The sequence below is a fragment of the Vigna unguiculata genome, chromosome 4, assembly GCF_004118075.2.
Source record: "Vigna unguiculata cultivar IT97K-499-35 chromosome 4, ASM411807v1, whole genome shotgun sequence".
NCBI classification, from domain to species: Eukaryota; Viridiplantae; Streptophyta; class Magnoliopsida; order Fabales; family Fabaceae; genus Vigna; species Vigna unguiculata.
The window spans coordinates 33073394-33085574 of NC_040282.1; the positions used below are offsets into that span (position 1 = coordinate 33073394).

The following is a 12181-nucleotide window of genomic DNA, read 5'->3' on the forward strand; positions in this document are numbered from 1 at the left end:
GCATGCTGGCCCGACGGCCGGGCCCATATTGCCACCCTAACTTTTAGTAACTATTTTTTAATTCAAATAATTATACAGATATAGAGATAAAATGAACAATAAAACAAATAAAAATGGCAAGTAATTGATATATGTTTGCGTAGTAAATAAAAATAAAATATGGCCCGACGGCCGAGCCCATATTGCCACCCTAAATTTTAGTAACTATTTTTTAATTCAAATAATTATACGGATATAGAGATAAAATGAACAACAAAACAAATAAAAATGGCAAGTAATTGATATATGTTTGCTTAGTAAATAAAAATAAAATATGGCCCGACGGCCGAGCCCATATTGCCACCCTAAATTTTAGTAACTATTTTTTAATTCAAATAATTATACAGATATAGAGATAAAATGAACAACAAAACAAATAAAAATGGGAAGTAATTGATATATGTTTGCGTAGTAAATAAAAATAAAATGTGTGTCTAACTATAATAATAATAATAATAACATTATAACAATATCTCGTAGTGATAAAAAAAATAATAGTAATATAACTAATAATAATAATAATAATAACAACAACATAATAGCAATGTCTCGTAGTGATAAAAAAAAGTAATAATACAACTACATATATAAAGAGATTGTGTCTTTTTTTGTTTTTTAAATTGTATCCTCTTAATTATTATATTTTAAATTTAAATAATTATTTATAATAAAAAAAAATTTCAATATTATTATTTTACTAATTTTAGTAACTATTTTTTTGAATTGAAATAATTGTTCAAATATAAAGATAAATGAATAACAAAGCAAATAAAAATGACAAGTAACTGAAACATGATCCCTAGATAGTAACTAAAAGTAAATTGTGCATCTAACCATAATAATAATAATAATAATAATAATAATAATAATAATAATAATAATAATAATAATAATAATAATAATAATAATAACTATTATAATAATTATAGTTCTTATTAAAATAATAGTAATAATAATAGTAATAGTAATATAATAATGGAAATAATTATAGTTAATAGTTATGATAATAATACTTATAGTTGATAGTAATAATGATCATAATAATTATAGTTAATAATAATAATAATAATTATAATTATAATAATTTTAGTTAGAGTTGATAAAAATAATAATTATTATAGTTATAATTGATAATAACAATAATAATATAAAAAATAGAATAATAACTATCATGAAAATTAGGTTATACTATTGTGAATGTTATTATTAAAGTAATGAAGTAGTAAATTCAGTTTTAAATATAATAAATAAAATTGATATCGCAATATGATGTAGTTAATTGATTTTACGAAATAATTATATTAGCCTATGACCCACATGCGTGGTGAGATGTTAATTTTAAGCCTAACTCAACCCCACAAAACCGCCTTATCTCTAGTCAATGTGGAACTTCCCACACACTCCATTATGCTGAGGTGTATATATCTCGTGCGTGGGTCTAAAAATGGGTGGTTCATTAGCGGTCAAATAGTGGATGAAACAGAATGTCAAAAAAATCTTGCTAGAATAAGCTTTTTTAAACAATGGTTGTGATACCATGTAAGAAGTGAATTTTAAGCCTAACTTAACTCCACAAAATCGATTTTTAAGGTCAGATTTGTACACATGTTTTTTTTATTATTTCAAATCTTTTTAGAATAATAATATAATTGTTATTATATTTATTTAACCATTAAAATTACTAATATTAATATTAATATAAATTATAAATTGTAAAATTTTTAAAAGATTAAATATCTATTTAGCAAAAATATTTAGTATTATAACGTTTTTTATAATTAAAAAAACACTTATAAGAATAACACCACTATGAATAATAATAATAATAATAATAATAATAATAATAATAAAAATAATGATACCAATACTAACAAACTAATAATAATAATAATAATAAATTTTATGCTATAAATATTAATGTCAATGTTAATACTAAGGTTAATGTTAACGATAATAATCTATAATTATATATAAAGATATACTTAAACAACAAAATAAGTAAAAAGGACAAGTAATTGAGATATGATTCGTAGTAAATAACATTAAGATGTGTGTCTAACTATAATAATAATAATAATAATAATATCATTATAATAATATCTCGTAGTGATAATAATAATAATACAAGAACTGCATATATAAAGAGATACACATTTTTTGTGTCTTTTTTTTTTTGTTTTTACAATTTTATCCTCTTAATTATTATTTGTTAAATTTAAATAATTATTCATAATAAAAAATTATTTGTCAGTTTTATCATTTACTAATTTTATTAACTTTTTTTAATTCAAATAATTACATAGATAAAAAAATAAAATGAACAACAAAACAAATAAAAATTACAAGTAATTGAGATATGATCCCGTAATAAATAAAAATGGAATGTGTGTATAACTATAATAATAATAATAATAATGATGATGATGATGATGATGATAATAATAATAATAAGGTTAAATTATGTCTTTGGTATCCATTTTCGTAGCAAAATATCAATTTGATTCCTCTATTTTTTATAATCTCAATTTGGTTCTTATTTTGGGAAATTTGATGTAATCAAGTCCTTTCTGTTAGTGATGCAGTAACAACGTTAAAATGTCAGTTCTTGAATTTTTTGAATTTTTTATGTTTTTTATATTTTTATTTTTAAAATTTTTTAGAAAAAAAATTGCCACGTGTCAAGCTAACATATCGTAATACACTACAAAAAAATATTTGAATAATGACCAAATTTAGTAACAAAAAATAATTAGTCACTATATAGTGTCCAATTTAGGTACCAATTTAAAAACTAAAAATTATTGACAACTAAAATAATTCCAAAAATTTATAATTGGTCTCTAAATTGATAATTAAAATAGTTTCTATTATGAATTGATTTCTAAATTGGTCACTAACATTAGCTACCAAGATTCTGACTACCAAAATAATTGGTATCTAAATAGGAAATTGTTCTCTAACATATTTTTTATTACTAAAATTTGTCATTATTTAAGAGTTTTCTTGTAATGATACTTTTATGATGACAATAATTTATATTTTTTTACTTTAGTATCGTATTCGTTCATCATAGATTGTATATTGAATAATTACAAAAGGAAAAAAAAGAAAACAAATAAGACAATGGTAGCTTGACGCTCTAATCATAAACGTTTTTATTGGAAAAATAATTGGATACAAAAAACATAAATGGCCTATACAGGTCTCAAACCTGTGACCTTCACATTATTAGCACGACACTCTAACCAACTTAGCTAATAGGCCATGCATTTCTTTATTCTAAATACCTGTTAAACTTCTTTATTGAAAAAAATAATCTGGTAAACTTTTTTATCGGTAAAATAATTGGATACTGACTAATTATAAAAGGAAAAAAACAAAAAACAAATAATTGTATATTGACTAATCTATTACATATTAAGAAAAGAAGATATTACCAAAATTACTATATTACCCATTGTCTTTTATTGACAAGTTATGATGCACCGATACTTTAATTTGGGTCACGTATCTGTGTCTGACACGTATCGTGTTCGATACTTTAGGATATTTTATCAATACTTATCAATGAAGTATCTAATTTATAAAATTGTAGTATACTACAAGAAAATATTTGAAATAACGACCAAATTTAGTGACAAAAAATAATTAGTCATTATATAGTGACCAAATTAACAACTAAAATAGTTTCAAAAAATTATAATTGGTCTTTAAATTGATATTTAGGATAGTTTCAATTATGAGTTAGTTTCTAAATTGGTCACAAACATTAGCTATTAGGTTTTGACTACCAATACTAAATTTGTCCCTGATCATTTTGATTTTCTCTATTGTCTGTTGAATCGTATCAAGACCTAATACTAAATTTTCACCAGTCTCAAACCAACACAAAGGTGTTCTATATTTTCTCCCATATAATGCCTCATAAGGTGCCATACCTATGCTAGAATGAAAACTATTATTATAAGTGAACTCAATCAAAGGTAGGCATCGATCCCAACTACCAGAATCTTCTAATACACAAGCTCTCAATAAATCTTCCAAAGATTGGATTGTTCTTTCTGATTGTCCATCAGTTTGGGGATGATATGCTGAGCTAAGATGGAGTTTAGTCCCCAAGGCCTGATGTAAGCTTCCCCAAAACTTAGAAGTAAATAGGATCCCTATCAGACACAATACTTGTTGGAACTCCATGCAACCTCACAATTTCTCTTATGTACAATTTAGTCAATTTCTCCAATGAATACCTGATGTTAATGGGTAAGAACTGAGCATACTTGGTTAATGTATCCACGATAACCCATATGGAATCAAATTTTTGAATGGTTCGTCGCAAGCCAACTACAAAATCCATTGCTATACTATCCCATTTCCGTTCAGGTATATCTAAGAATTGTAGTATTCCTGCTGGCTTTTGATGTTCTATTTTAGCTTTTTGACAAACTAGACATTTTGCTACATATTGTGCCACTTCCCTTTTCATTTTGGGCCACCAATACATTTTCTTGAGATCTTGATACATTTTTGTTGTGCCCGGATGCATGCTTAATTTGCTTTTATGTGCTTCCTCTAGAATTATTTTCTTAATTCCTTCATTGTTTGGTACACACATTCTATCCTTAAATCTCAAATTTCCGATTTTATCTATACCAAAATTCTCCTCACCCCTCTGACCTATCAATTTCTTTTCTTATTAATGAACTTATCACTTTCTTGTGCCTCATGTATTTGCTTTTGTAAATTGTTAGTGATCTGAATGGAGTTTAATTGCATTTTATCATGGCTTAGGGTGACCGAGAAATTCATGTTTCTAAATTTTTCTAACAAATTCATCTCATGAATCATCAGTGAGGAGATATGTAAAGATTTTTCTCTTAAAGCATCTGCCACTACATTTGCCTTACCTGGATGATATTGTAATTCAAAATCATAATCTTTCAGAAATTTCATCATCTCCTTTATCTCATATTTAATTCCTTTTGGTCAAATAAGTATTTGAGACTCTTATGATCACTAAAAACTTCAAACTTACCACCATAAACATAATGTCTCCATATTTTAAGTGCAAAAACAATGACAGCTAGTTCTAAATCATGGGTTTGGTAATTTTTCTCATGTGTTCTTAATTGTCTAGAAGCATATGCCACTACCTTTCTATCTTGCATAAGAACACACCCTAATCCCATTTTGGAAGCATCACGAAATATAACAAAGTGCCCAGTAGGATCAGGTAATGCTAAAACAAGAGAAGTGGTTAATCTTTTCTTGAGTTCTTGAAAACTATTCTTAAATTTTTCTGTCCACACAAAAGCTTGTCCCTTTTTGGTGAGTTGAGTTAAAGGCACAACTATTTTAGAAAATCCCTCAATGAATCTTCTATAATATCTTGCCAAACCGAGAAAATTCTGAATCTCAGTCACTATTTTTTGTGGCTCCCATTGTAGAACTGCTTCTACTTTGGTTGGATCCACTGACACTCCCTTATTGAAAATCACATGTCCTAAGAATTTTACTTTCTCTAACCAGAATTCGCACTTAGAAAATTTAGCATACAATTTCTTTTCTTTCAAGATTTGCAAGATAATCTGAAGGTGTTCCTCATGTTCCTCAAGAGTCTTAGAATAAATAAGAATGTCATCTATAAAAATAACCACAAATTGATCTAAAAGACGATGGAAGATCCTATTCATATAATCCATAAATATTGCAGAAGCATTGGTCACACCAAAAGGCATCACTTGATATTCATAATGGTCATACCTAGTTCTGAAAGCAGTTTTTTGTATGTCTTCTGCTTTTACTCTAATTTGATGATATCCCGACCTTAAATCTATCTTAGAAAATACAGAGACTCCTCTCAATTGGTCCATCAAGTCATCTATTATAGGAAGGGGGTATTTATTCTTTATGGTGAATTTATTTAATCGACAGTAATCTACCCACAACCTAAAACTTCCATCTTTCTTTTTAACTAACAAAATCGGGGCTCCCCAAAGTGACACACTAGGACGAATGAATTGTTTTTCAAGTAACTCTTCTAATTGTTTCTTCAATTTTGCTAATTCAGAGGGTGACATCCTATATGGTGCCATAGAGATTGGTCCAACTCTAGGCATCAGATCTATGGAAAAATCAATTTCTCTGTTAGGTGGTAAACTAGGGATATCATTGGGAAAGACTTCAGGAAAATTTTGAACAACTGCTATATTTTTCAACTCAACTTCCTTTTTTATTTCTTTAGAAGATAATAACAAGTACCCTTGAATTTCATTCCTTAAAGGTTCACTTTTTGAATTGGTAGGTGATTTTAGAAGATTCATATAGTTTGGAAATATCACTGATTTCTTAGCACAATTCAAAAGGACTTGATTGGAAGATAACCAGTCCATACCTAAGATTACATCTAATTGAGATAAAGGTAGACATATTAAATTTACAAGGAATTTTCTATTCTCAATGAACAGTGGGCAGTCTAAACAAACTCTATTGGTAATTACCGAGTCATTTGTGGGAGTTGAAACAACCAAACTAGTTTTTAGAAAAGAGGTCGACATATTAAGATGTTGAACACAATAATTGTAAATGAATCAGTGAGTTGCACCTGAGTCATACAATACATATAATGTTTTTCCTTTAATAAAACACATACCTTGAATTAGATCATGGTTTTCAGTAGCTTCAGCTCCAGTCATGGTGTACACTCTTCCTGTTGTGGTAGGTCTTGTCTTGGTTGCAACTGGATTGAAATGTGGCTTCTGTTGTTCACACTCAGAGAATAGGTGACTAGGTTTCCCACACTTGAAATAGCTTGGTTCCTTAAGATGACAATCTTTAGCAGGATGACCTTGTCCACATTTAAAGCATATGATATGATCATATACAGGTCTACTAGAATTTCTTGATGAAGATTGGTTGGATTGGGTCCTCCATTGTGAGCGATTGTAAGGTTTTCCCTCAATACGTTTATTTTTATTTTTCTGGGGTCCAAAATACTTTGGTTTGATATTTTGGTTGTTCTCAAAATCTTCCAAAAATCTACACTTGTGAATAAGCGTAGGAAAATCAGTAATTTCTAGTATTCCTACTACTTTTCTCAATTCATCCCTAAGCCCATTTTCAAATTTTATACATTTCATCCTTTCCTCTGAGTGATAAAAGAAGGTAGAGTATTTTCCTAATTCTTCAAACTTGGAAGCATATTCCCCTACTGTCATACTTCCTTGCTTCAACTACATAAACTCTATTTCTTTTGCTCTCCTCACATCATTAGGGAAATATTTTTCTAAAAACTTTGTTCTAAATACATCCCAGGTAATAATTATTCTTCCTCCTTCAAGTAATCTCCTGGTACCATCCCACCAATATTCAGCTTCTCCTATTAACATAAATACAGCATAATTCACCTTTCGGTAGTTCATAACTCGAAATATTTTCTCCATCTCCTTAATCCATAATTCAACTTTTTATGGATCATATCCTCAAGAAAATTATGGGGGTTTGTTTCTCCTAAATTCAGTTAAACCTTGTGATTCAGGGTTTCCTCCAAGTCTTTGATTCCTTATTAGAGCAGCAACCATGTCTCTAATAGCTTGCATTGCTTCAGTTAATTCATGGTTCCTCCTATTGTTTGCCATCTGGAATCGTATGAGTTAGTAAAAAAAAATAATGAGCACATTTCACAGATCTCGCATGAAATGTCGCTCTGATACCATCTAATGTGACGAAAAAAAATTTCTTTTTATTTAATTATTATTATTATTTCCTACAATAAAATTTAAAGGCAAAATTATACAATGATATCTAATTATACTTAAAATATTCACATATATATACATATTTACAATACTGTATGCATCTTATGTCTACACCATTTAGTACATCCTATATTTCCTACACTAGAAGAGGAAAGAGTGTTATTTATTTACAGTTTTCCCCTCATGTACTGGTTTTCAAACAGGTGGAGGAAAAAGGTTATGGATGAGGTTAACTTGGACTGTTGGGGGTAAATAGAAGGTAACTCTGATTTGTCCTTCGATGACAATCGACGCGTTTGGAGCAGAGAGAAAAGTAATGGTGGAGTTTCCCGTTCCCTGAAATGTTACAGAATTATTCACTGCATTAGTTTGTCATGCATTTCCCGAAAAAACAGCCACAATGTCGACGAAGAAGGGATAAGGCATGTTGGGAGCGGCCATCTATGATGAGGTTATAACATTTTGTTTTTCACACATAATCATAAAATAGGGAAATGAGACAAAGATCACAAAAAATATATACAACATATCATAATAAGATAAAATGAAATGAAAATTCTCCCAAATCCATAAAACTGGATTTTATCATACTTTATAAAGACATTGATTTATTTTGTAGTGACTAGTAAGGATAAATGAGCTCATAACCAACAAAGTAACTCAAGAACATCTCATCTTGAGTAATACTAATTCGTTTAAATCCCCAAGGTCATACATCCAACTACAATAATCAAATTTTTATTTATCATAAATGTTATTTCAATATTAAGCCATATAATTATATAAATAAATAGATAGGATCAATGAATAATTAAAATAAATATAAATAAATAGAAAGGACCAGTACGAAACTGGAGATAAATATAAATAAGTAATTGAGAATAAATATAAATTGAATAAATAGGACCAGTGCATAATTGGAAATGAATATAATTAAATAATTAAATAGGAATGAGAACTAAATATAAATTAGAATGAGGTTAGGGACACCTCACTTAAAGGTAAATATAAAAAAAATAATTATGAGATAAGAAAATTAAAAGTCAAAAGATAGAATGATAAATGTCTCTTTCCCCTACTTTAGAGATTGAAAAAGGTTTAACTCTTAGATCTCTTTTTTTTTTCTCTCTTTTCCTTGTATGGCTTTCAGTGCATCATCTCTTTATATAGAAGCTTGAAGATTCACTCATTAAATTCATCTAATCCTTTCTTAGATTTGCGGTACAAGAATGAAATCTTATTAATTGAAATTCTATCTGAATGTTGTACTTACACCATTTATTCTAAAGATAAACTTGTATTATACATATACTTTAAAACGTAAACGTAATCTATTATTATATAATGTTTATAACATTATCATATTTTATATATGCATTTAAATATTATATGTACATAAATTCTGATATATAATATTTATAACATTATGATATTAAATAATATATATATATATATATATATATAACTGAAAAAAGAAATATTATTATAACTATTTAACTATTTTTTTTATATTGAACACATTGTGGTATAAATTTTGATATATTACAAATTTTGTGCGTGCACAACTGACAATGACTTTATTTTAACATAATTATCCATCATTTACAAACAATTAAAAGACTAATGACAATAAACTAAAGTTTTCTTATTAGAAGAAAGGACTCAACACAATAGGAGTAGTATTGTAAAATGAGTTTGGCTTCATAATAGTTTAGAAATTTATATACTTATGAATCTTCCATTTGTATGAAGTCTTCTTAACAAAGGAGAGTTTTACTTTCATATACTATATATTTTATGTGAGAGTGAAATTAGTGACGTTGAAAACTTTTTCTTGTGTTATATGTGTGCTATTATTTTCTATTTGTTAGAATATCTAGAAATGTTTGTGAGATTTCTTTATTTAATTTCCTTTTTTGGAATGTGCTTACTACTTCAAAAATATACATTGTTTAAACACTTTCATTTGTCAATTAATTGTGTTAATATGTTCATATTGAATTAGTATAATAAATAAATTAGGAAGTTATAACTCCAACTATTATATAAATACAAGCTCAAATTAGAAGAAGTTGAAATCGAATAATTCACTATGTTTGACCAATTCTTTAATAAATTAAACATTTCTTATTTTTAGATTAATGTGAAATTATTTTATATCGTTGTATTTCATGGATAAATAACCGTATATATAACTTTATTGCTTACCCACAAAGACAATGTTTTATTAACTTTTACAACAATCAAGAAAGATGACATATTAAATTAACTTTTATACTTCATAGTTGATTAATTTCATGTCATCACAATATTTTTTATATATATTTACAATATTTGACAATTTTATTTATTTCAATTGTGTTTTCTTTATATCTTTTATAATCTAGACAATTTTAAATTACGAATATATTTTATTGTACTTAAGTTAATTATCACTTGATATTAAACAATATTGAACCATTATTTCATAAATTGTGTTTTGTGTGTCTTTACTTAATCTCATAAACTTCTTTCCACTTGTGCTTTCTAACATCAATTACGAATATTCGAATATTGATTACACATCGAGTACTTAGTGATATGAAAAGAGCCTTAGTGACAACCATATCTAGGTCATGAAAATAATGATTATTAACATAATTATATATATATATATATATATATATATATATTTATTTATAGATGATGATGATGATGAATAGTAGGGAACTGTAGAAGATTTTTGGACATAGTTATTGACAGAAAGGTTACGTGGATATGGACAAAACTGAATGTGCATGTGCTTGTTTTTCTCCTTTAGTGAGCACCTTGTGTCAATGAACTATAAAGAAAAGTGCACATACATTGTGCAAAGCAAAGAGAAAGCCCTTTAAGGAGAAGGAAAAAGAAGTTTCGAAGAGATATTAATAGAATGCTTTCTACAATTGAACTATAACTTTTGCTTTCTCCATCTCTAACATGGGTGGTCTAATTTCTTCAAGTAAAAATGGCTTAAAGAATCCCATGATAGAAATTCGTACCACATTTTCTTTACTTCAATATCATTAAAACACCAATCATTTGTAACGCAATTCTTTTACTCCATCTTTTTTACTCCAATAAATAATGGAGCTTCCTATATATAATTAATGTTGAAAGTTTGTGTTTAAGCTTACGTGCAACAATAGAGATAAAAAAAAAGTTGACAAATATATAAATAAAATTAATAAATTCATTGTTTTAAAATTTTATGTTAGAAATACAATTTCTTTTTCTGTGAGTTTTGATTTATGTGCCATTATTGTTGAATCACAAAAATAATAAAGATTTGTAACTTATATACAAAAAGTAATTAGTGAGTCTATAGTCTACTTAATGAAAAGTAGTGGATTGGCGTACCTACCAAAAGAGAGTGCAACATCTTCTACTATGTTAGGCTTTTGTTTGGTTCAGAGAAGAAAAAGTATGCAGAAAAATAGCCAGCTTCCATCATTTTTAATTCAACTAATATTTCTTTATAACTAAATTCCTAAAGTTACTTTTTTAAAATTTTCATTTATTTTAATTTGATTTATATTTTTAAAATTTATATCCGAACATCTTTTAACTTTGGAAAATGTATTATTTGAATGGACAAGTGAGAACACATGCGCATGTGTGTTTATTTCTTTATTTTATAATAATAAAAAAATATTATTATTAGTATTGCATACTGTTATAATTATAAAATTAAACATAAATAATTTTTATAACTTTAATGTAAATAACTTTTATTTATTTTTCAGTTAGTTAATTTAAAAAATAGCTAAATTAAAAGAAGCCGTTAAATTTAAAGAAATTATTAGTTAGCGTGTGTTCACTTCTACAAATATAATGTAGACACACATGAATTTGTAAGGATGTCATGTGTTCACTTTTGCATACACGCGTCCATCCGTGACAATTGATTTACGGGAGATGTCGAAATTTTCATCTCCCTTGATCGAGAAGATTAAAAGGAAAAGACGTGGAATTTGTAAGCCCTTTTTTTTTCAGTACTATAAAGTTTGGGCCTGGCCTTTTCGGAGGCCCAAGGCCCTGCCCTACAGAAGGGCACCCTACCCTAACAGCTCCCTCTCATTTCTCACTTGCTTCTGTTTCAGAAACAGAGTTGCTCTCAAGTTCTCTAAGAAATCAGAAGGGACTCCACTAGGGCACAAAGTTGGTCTGCCTTCGAGCTAGGAACACCCTTCCTTTTCCCAGGTTCCAGCTCTTTCCTAACTTCAGGAGCTGTGGTGTCCTTAGTTCGAATTTGTTGTTTCAGTTGCTCTCAAAAACAGGTAAGGGAAGCTAGACTCTTCGGTCTTAAGTGTTTCTGGGTTGTTTGTGGTCGTTTTGAGTTCGTATGCGTGCCTAGTATGTTTTTATCG

General features: G+C 27.7%; 1 non-coding gene across 1 annotated transcript; it reads right to left on the reverse strand.

Moving 5' to 3' along the window:
- Window positions 1–3229: 3229 nt before the first annotated feature.
- TRNAI-AAU lies at window positions 3230–3303 on the reverse strand. Its single transcript has one exon. It is a non-coding gene; the product is annotated as a tRNA-Ile (tRNA).
- Window positions 3304–12181: the final 8878 nt, after the last annotated feature.